This window comes from Phoca vitulina, unplaced genomic scaffold, assembly GCF_004348235.1.
Source record: "Phoca vitulina isolate PV1807 unplaced genomic scaffold, GSC_HSeal_1.0 scaffold72, whole genome shotgun sequence".
NCBI lineage: Eukaryota > Metazoa > Chordata > Mammalia > Carnivora > Phocidae > Phoca > Phoca vitulina.
In genome coordinates this window covers 1,229,074-1,238,489 of record NW_022589775.1, presented here as the reverse complement: position 1 = coordinate 1,238,489, position 9,416 = coordinate 1,229,074, and the positions used below count along the sequence as shown (strand labels likewise).

Sequence of the window (9,416 nt, the reverse complement as noted above, 5' to 3'; positions counted from 1 at the left end):
TTGATTTTTTTTCCAAAGATTTATTTATTTATTTGAGAGAGAGAGAGAGAGAGAGAGAGGGCATGTGAGCAGGAGGAGGGGCAGAGGGAGAGGGAGAGAGAGAAAGAATCCTCAAGCAGATTCAGTGCTGAGCCTGGAGCTGGATGCAGGGCTTGATTCCAGGACCCCGAGATCATGACCTGAGCCCAAAACAAGAACTGGCCGCTTAACCGACTGAGCCACCCAGGCGCCCCTTAAATCTACCGATTTAAATGTTAATCACGTTGGCCTTTTGGCTAAGATCAAGTGTAGTATCTGTTCTTATCAGTTAATCATGTCTAAAAAATTTTTTCATAGCAACATCTGGGTTGGTGCACGATAGCCTAGCCACAATGACACATAAAATTAACCATCACACTTGGGCTCAATAAAATATACTGTTAAAATCATTTCTACCTGTTTCCTTTTGCTTTTAAAATGTGCCTACTAGAAAATTTCAAATTGTGTGTGTGGCTCACATTTGTCACTCACATTACATTTCTGTTGGACAGCACTGCTTGAGACATTTATGAAAATAGATAACAAGTTTCATGAAGGACACATGTGCAGGGTGCCATGGGAGCATGGAAGAAATACATTAACATCTGCTTGGGGCTGTTAAGGAGGGCTTTGCAGAGGTGGTGAGGTGATTAAAGCACTAATTCTGGAGCCCAAATGCTTGGGTTTGAACCTCTGCTCTGCCAACTCACTAGGTGGGTGGCCCAGTGCAAGATATTTCCCCTCTCTGTGCTTTTCTTCATCTGTAAAGGGAGGGCAGTAATTAAGCCCTGTGCAAGGGGTCATTGTGAGGGTTAAATGAATTTATACATTTTAGCATTACAACAGTACCTGGGACAGGGAACCTCCTCAAATATTAGTTACAGAGGGTCATGCTTGAGCAGAATCAGGACAGAGGAGGGGCTGGACAGACCCCGAAGGGCTTATGGAAAAGGGATGAATTTCCAATGAGGGGAACATCAAACCCTCTTCTTTGGGCTTCATTTACTGTTTTACCACAGGGAAATCAGCTGCAGGGTCAAATTAGTCTATTCTGTGGCTTAGAGTTTGGCCAACTTGCACTGACTTTTTACATCATTCAGTGAATAACTGGCATACACTCAGCAAGGTGCCTTTTGGTCCTCATCGTACCTGATCTCAGCAGCACTCAGTTGTGCTGACCACAGCCTTTTTTCCAGAACACTAGATTTTTAGCATGATTGTCTCATGGTTTTCTCCCACCTCCGTGGGTGCTTCACCTTTGACTCCTTTGCACAGTCAGTCCTCTTCTGGACAAGCTCTGTCCTCTCTCTCTCTTCTCATTCTATGCTTCCCCACAGAACATCCGATACACACTCATGTAAGACTGTATTTACCACAGATACAGCACATGACTCACAAGTTTGCATCTATAAACCAGACTTTTCCACTCAGCTTCCGATCTGAATACTCAAATGCCTACTTGGTTACCTCCACTGTATGTCTCAGAGACATCTCATATTCAACATGTCCTAAAATGCATTCACCTGCTCCTCATCACATATCTCTTGTTCCTTTTCAGTGTTCCCAACTTGTATCTTACAAGCCAGAGACTTATGAATTATCCCTCATCCCTCTCTCCTTTATTCTCCAAATTTAACCTGACATCAAGACTTACCAAAAGAATAGAGGAGCTCATGGAGATCCAAGAATCTACCATAATTATAACTCTCTTTGAGAGAAAATGGCTTGAAGCAGTATCTTCCTACAAACTTTGATGTGACTCATGGCAATTATTCATGTTGAGTGGAAACAATGGGCACAATGGATTAGACCAGGGATCAGGAGATAGTCTGTTAGAGAGGAGACTAGAAATCATGTTGACCAGGAGAGATGACCACATTTTCTGAATTTCCAGTTCCTAGTCTGTCTCTAAGAGGCCCTGCTATACTTTATTTCTCACCTATGAATATCCATAAAATTTTCCTTTTTGTAGCTTTCTAATAAAACTCTTATTTGCCCTTATTAAGGAAAACTTTTCCTCACCGTCAAACAATCCCTGACCAAGACAAGAATTAAATGGGATGATGTATGAGTTCTTTTCTTTTGTTTTCCTTTGTAAACTATAAAGACAAGTATGAGGAGCAGCTATTCTTTCTTTCTCTTGTGAAACTTGGCTTTCAGAATGGAAATTTATTTCATGTTGGCCAATTAGATTGTGAAAAACCAAGCAGAAAAAGATGTTGCTATAATGAAGTATGAAATGCATGTTATTAAATGGATTTTATCTTAAGACAATCAGCATAAATGCACAAGCAAACATTATTCATTTGCAATCCAGAAACTTTTAAAGTCATTCAGCTGCATTTCCCCTTTTTCCTTCAGAAAGGATTAATCTGAGCTCCTACGTTTATGGACAAAGAGATCACCTCTGGTCACACTTCAAAATTTAGTTGTACAGCTATGAAATCAATTGGCCTAGACCTTAAATCTCATTCCTATGAAAAGGTTTTATCATTGTAGCTGTATGAACGAGTGTTTTCAGAAAAAAATTTTTTTTTTTTTTTTGCTAAGGGATAGAGAAAATGTTGCAAATGCATTTCTTTTATTTACTACGTAAACTTTTTATTGGCCTTCAGAGGGGTTCATTCAAACAAAGATTGAGATGAACTTAAAGGGTAAAGATCTGAAATCAGAAGAATCACCTTTCTTTTTTTCCTTCTTTCTCTTTTTCCTTCCTTCCCTCCCTCCCTCCCTCCCTTCCTCCCTCCCTTCCTGCTTTCTTTTCTTCCTTTTTCTTTCTATTTTTCATATCTCTCTAATATCTTGTTTTTCCTTATCTATGCATAAGGAGATCTGAGGTTGACCTACATTTCCTTTTGTAATCTTGTTCAGTTATTTAGAGCAGATATCTTAATCTTTTTTGTTATCCCTGGTACCAGATGTCAGTGGGGGTATAGAACCATTTTGGAACTTTCCCAAGGGTAAATGATGAGTGTGGGGAAGAGCCTGTAAGAAGATTGATGTCTCTTGTTCAGAGCTCCAAGGACAGTATCTCTGAATTGAGAGTAAAGCTTGCATTTGAGGAATGTTTCTTATTCCTGACAAACAGCATGTTGCATACAATGGAATATAGATTTTTAATGGTGATGAGAGAGGGACTGACTGGGCTAGGAGGAAACTATTATGGGATAAAAGCCCAAACCTTCATGAAAGTATATTCCTTAAAGCTAAGTTTGAGATTTTGCATAGCCCGTAATGAATGCTTGCAATAATTCAGTCATTCTTTTTTTTTTTTTTAAAGATTTTATTTATTTATTCATGAGAGACAGAGAGAGAGAGAGAGAGGCAGAGGGAGAAGCAGGTTCCCAAGGAGCAGAGAGCCTGATGTGGGACTCGATCCCAGGACCCCGGGATCATGACCTGAGCCGAAGGCAGACGCTTAACCATCTGAGCCACCCAGGCGCCCTAATTCAGTCATTCTAAGATCAATAAAATGTATTAAGATTCCAAAAGCTCCACGCATTCTCTGTCTGCTCACCATTGCTTCAAGACTTCATTAAGCACTGCTATCAACAAGGGGGCACTGGTAGCAAATGTCTATACCCTTTAAATATCTACTATGTTATCAGTTACCAGTTTGATAAAATTGGTAAAATGATGCCATTTTGTCAGATTTCAGGTACTATGTCAAAGCCTCACTATGAACTATTTCATTTTAATCCTAAAAAAATCCTAAAAAGAAAATATATTGTATATTGAATATATTGTATAAATACAGAGGATGGAATTTAAATAGGTCTGCCACCTACACACACACACACACACACATACACAATTATTAAATAAGTTGAAGTTTTGGGATTCAAATCCAAATTTATTTCATTGTAGATCTGGTGCTATTAACTAATATAGGCTACTGCTGCCAGATACCTTTTTTTTTTTTTTTTAAATTCATTCGAGGTAGTAAGATTCTAGTTATACTGGTAGACCAGTATACTGCTTAGTTATTCAAGCAGGTTATTGTGGAGGAAAGTGTAGACATTAAAAAAACATGATGGCAGGCACCTAAACCTGACTGAGGGGATGAGATATGGCATCCTAGAGAAGGTGATCATTCTGGATGAGTAAGAGTCAGTCAACACTGATGGAAGAAAACCATATTTCAGGCATTGGGAAGTGTATGTGCACATATTGAAAATGCCACATTGCTTTTGTTGAGTTGGGATCCAGAGTAGAAATTGAGGAGTGGCCTTGGATGGGAGTGGAGAGGTGGGTAGGGACCTTGTATAAGACCATTGTATAACACCCTTAAAGGATTGGAATTTACCTATATATCATAGGAAGACTTTGAGGATTTCATGAATAAGAGTAACATGCAGATTTGAATTTTAAAAATATCACTTTGGAGATTGTGTGGAGATTAGGTTTGAAGTGACTAAGATTGGAGGCAGGGAAAGCAGATTTTGTTAAGAAGTAATTTATGCAAGAAAAGATGAGGCCCTACATATGGAAAGTGATAATACAGAAGAAAAAGAGGAGATTTGAGGGATGTTTGGGAATTGAATTTACTGAATTTGGTGATTGGATGGAATGTGAAGAGGAGATGAATAAAGAAAAAAACCTGCAAAGATGATTGCTAGTTTTCTGTCTTGACTGACTGTTTCATCAGAGGGATGGCTACGTAAGAAGAACAGGTTATTGGGAAAATGTTGGGGCACCTCTACAGAACACCCAGATGGGGAGGCTTAGAGTTGTAGAAATGGATCTGGAACTCTGAAGAGAGGCCCAAGCTGAACATATGCTTTGGAACTTATCGGCAATAAAGGTGGTAATTCAAGTCATTAGAGAGGATGAGTTTTTTTAGGGATAGTATGAAGAAAGAGAAAAAAGAGGATGCGTAGTAGAAGAAGGCCCAACATTTAAAGGATGTGGTGGAGGAAGAAGAGCCTGTGAAAAGTAAAAAGCAAGAAGACCCAGGTAGGTTGAAAGTAATCCAGGGCTAACTATAGTCAATAAAACAAAAGGAGATAAGAACTCCAAAAGGGGTATTTGGGGAACAGCTTCAAATTCCATGGAGAAGTGAGAAAAGATTGAAAAGCATCATTTGAATTTAGCAACAGAGGTATGATTGAAATAACGTTTCTGTTCACTTTAATAAAAACTCTTGTTCCTCAGTCTTTTCACTGGGATAGGGTTTAGTGTGATTAGAGGTGGTTAGGGAGAGAGGTATTAGCTTGGGGTTTGCACACCAATGCAATATCCATGAAGAGGTAGCATGGTAGAAAAGGGTTTCTTTTGGCTCCTTGAAGTAAAATTACTGAAATCAAATTTATATACTCCATCTATTTGTGCACCCCACCCATGGACATCAAGGGATTGCTCCTTGGAAGGAGACTGTTGCAGGAATAAGGGTTTATCCTTTTCTAACTTCAGAGCCTCTCTAAGGATAATCTATGCAGCAAACACTGTATGAAGAAATGTATTTTGAATATCAGAAGTTGTGGGGGTCCATATTATGTGAATGTGTAAATTAGTTTTAAGAATATAACTTCTACCAATCACGGTGAGTGAGACTGTGCTCTTATACCTTGTGACACTCTGCAATGAATCAGAAATCAAAGCTTTTAACGGTTGAGCTTTAAGTCTGATAAGTGTGTGTTTGGACATTGCCTCATATATGCTGGGTGATCTTAGGCAAATTACTTTATCTTAGTTCCAATTTTCTCATAGGTGAAGTGAGAATGGTAATATCCACCTTGTAAGATTTTTTTTTTTTAAAGATTGTATTTATTTATTTGAGAGAGAAAGTGAGCAAGAGAGAGAGAGTGCATGAGCACGGGCAGAGGGAGAGGAAGAGGGAGAAGCAGACACCCCTGCTGAGCAGGGAGCCTGATGCGGAGCTCGGTCCTAGGACCCTGGGATCATGACCTGAACCAAAGGCAGACACTTAACTGACTGAGCCACCCAGGCGCCCCAAGATTTTTTAAGTAGTTAAAAAGGTAATGTACGTTAAGCATTTAGAACAGTTCTTTGCACATAACACTGCTCAATAAATGTTAACTACTATTATTTCTATTCTAGTTAACTTTTCTTCTCTGCTTTGGGACCCATCCCTGATTGAGGCTTTTCAGGCATTGCTCTCACACCTCACCACACCCCACCCTCCTTAGGGTTCTCAACCAACCTTCCTTCCTTCCTTCCTTCCTTCCTTCCTTCCTTCCTTCCTTCTGTCCTCCCTCCCTCCTTCCCTTCCTCCTTCCTTCCTTCCATCCCTCCCTTCCTTCTTTTAAAAGAGTTTTTTCTTGACCTTAGTTATGCCTAGAGGTCAACTACTTTAAACAATTCAATTTTTTTCCTTTGGATCCTGATACTTATTTAATAAACTTTGAATTTATTTTCTTACTTTTCATGACCAACTCTTCAATAAATAGTCTACGCTCACTCTCATTTTTCTATTATCTGTTTTGTTTGTAAACTTTGGAATGGAATTTTAGCCTCCTGAATCTGCTTGTGGGAAGGTCATTAGTGACCTCTTTCCAGTGAAAATCAATGGCCTTTTAAAAACCCTCACCCTCTTGGTCTATTCAGCTGCATGTGATTCTGTTTAGAACCCCTTCCTTGAAAACCTCTTACCCACCTTTTTTGTGGCACCATAATATCCTCACTTTTGTCTTCTTTTCCCTCCCACATCCCAGTCATTGGAGTTTCTCAAGAATTAGTCTTTCACTTTCTCTTCTCTTTTATACACTAATTTCTCCACAGAGTTTCGTCTACTGAGAGTTTATACCATAACTTTGATGATGAAAAATATCAAGTCTACCTTTGTGCTGAGTTTTTAACTTGTATCTCACCTCCATATTTCAAAGCACCTAGAAACCCTGCTATCTTCCTGTCCTTCAGCAAGTTAAGTGCAATTGTCATGCCTTTTTTGGGCTTTACTATTTTCTAGCCGATAAAATTTCTTCCTTTTCTATATTTCTTTTAGGCTGTACCATTCAGTTTAGTATCTGCCTTAAACTGTTTGAAAACCACTATTATATGTAGCTTCTATGTACTTTGAGAATAGTACTCAGATTGATATTTCTTATGTCAAACGTAAGTACTTGATAATTAATTACTGTGTCTACTTTTTACAAATGTCAGTGTTGTGGATCAAACACAAAACATAGGTGAACATCAGAGTAGAAATAGTTTTACATCCTAGAGTGGTGTAATACTTATTTAGGAATTTGTGTTTATTGTCAAGCTAAGTTTATTTAATAATATTAAGAGGCATAATTAGAATATGAGATTTAAGTGTATTAAATATTGAGGGTCGTATGAAACAAACATACTAAACAAATGTGTTTCCTCTTTTCAAAAATTATTTGGCACTGGAACTTAATGTCATATGTTTCTTCATAACCCTGGTTAAGAAATGAATAGGAATTTTTTTTTCTGGAAATTAGAATGGGATATTTAGCAAACATTTTCTGACTTGCAATTTGGAGACTGCGATTAATTCTCAATATAATTTACTTTAATTAAAATCCACTACAATCTGGTTTATGTAGCTAATGAGAAAAAAATCCATGAGTGGCAAGTTTTATGTTGAAAAAATATTTTGTTTTGTTTGGTATTGAGCTAAGCTTTCCTAAACTTTCATGTTTTTGATTTGAAAAGATCCAAACTAAATCTCAAATCAACTGTAGATTTAGTAAACAAACAAACAAACGAACAAACAAAATGACCTCCCTGATACAAATCCATACAAAAAGGAAATAATTTTTCATTGCTTTGAACAAAAGGATTATTTCCCTTATTTCTAAGCTAGTATTCTGTTGCCAGTATCAGAAAATACATAGCTTGTATTTGTCTGGTTGAAAAATGACTAAGATTCTATTCTGGACAAGGTCATTTGGAAGGCCTCTTGTTGGTGGTCAAACAATAATTATGATACTATTTAGGGCTATATGTTGGAATATTGAAAGCTCAATTTGAATTCTTGTTAGCAGCTGAGTCACTGCAGGATCTCTCAAGTGACTTTTATTTTTGCACCTTGATTTTCTCTATCACAATTCAAAGCGGGAATTTTGATCAGAAAATATAATAAATTGCTTAATAATGAGAAAAATTTGAAGACAGAAAAAGGGAAAAAAAACCCCAAAAAACTAATAAGGTCTTGTTAGGGATTTTGCTAGCTAAGAGATGAAGGCCAAAAGTGGGTAAGTTAACAACTGAGACAGTTGGACACCAGTATTTTATGTGAGTCTATCCAAAAGAAATATGTCTCCAAGATGGCATATTTCTGGCCCCAGGTACCAGCTTTATTTGATGCGTTGCTATTGTGCTTTCATTTATTCACTTCTTTAGGTCTATCAAACAGATGTGTACTAAATTAAATACCATCTATGGGATAGAGTGCTAGTGATTGGTGCTACCGGTAAAGTGTGTGATGATGTTACTTGCTAAATTCTTCTCTTTCATCCTCACCCAGGCCTTATTCCAAGATGGGAGCCATTTGCAGGAATCATAAGATGTGGGTTAAGATTTTGGAGATTGTGGGATCCATGGAATTTGCAGTACTGGGGAAATGTGCTTCTGGCTTTTGAACCCATCATCCTATTTCCTTTGTTGCTTTTATGCTACTGGAAACAGCAAGGAATTCAGGACTAAGAGGCAGAGCTTGGGAGAGTCTGCAACTTATTTTGAATAACTTTGGCTCCGCTGGAGAAGGAGGAGATGACCAATGTGAGTTCCACTTGTGTGTTTGGAGGGGGTGGGGGGTCTGCTGCCAAGACTATGCTTAACAGTTTTGTGATATATGTTTAGGTGGTAGCTGAGATTTAGAAGATGGGAGACTCAAAAGAAAGTAGGCACAACCCTGTTTTAATATTTTTCCCTACTCTCATGAGTCGCCTGTGTTAGTCCCTTTCAATTCATGGGGTAATCTTTAAAAGACCACAGAAGGAATGGGTTTTATAGGTGGGTCCATTCTTTTCAAGAAGAGATTTTTATTCCAGTTGTACTTTTCTCTGTATCTTGTCTTCTTTCTCTCTCTTTCCTTCCTTTTGTTGTTACACTCTGTGTACCTTCAAAGATCTATTCCTTTTATTTATAAAAAATTTAAGAACTTTAGAGGTTTATAAATAAGCATAAAAATAAACAATAGGATGTTTCTCCTTTTATAGTTAGGTTTATGAAAATATAGAGGAAAATGACTTGGTTGGAAATAGATTGATTCTATGAAGCTAAGATAGGAAGGGCAGAAGAGAAGAGAATTTCCATGGCATTTTATATAAAGTCCAAGTTATTTCCCTAGGGACTTGTCAGGTCTGAAGGATATTTTCTACATAGGGAGGAGACTGACTGCTATACAACTGGTAACCTCCTAGGGTGTGTCCCCAGGCCATACCTACTTCTCTAGGCTTCTCTGACCC

The 9,416-nt window shown here is 38.0% G+C and overlaps 1 pseudogene; it reads left to right on the top strand.

The window, feature by feature from the left end:
• Nucleotides 1–257: 257 nt before the first annotated feature.
• Nucleotides 258–344, top strand: LOC116625059 (annotated as a pseudogene).
• The last annotated feature ends 9,072 nt before the right edge of the window (nucleotides 345–9,416 follow it).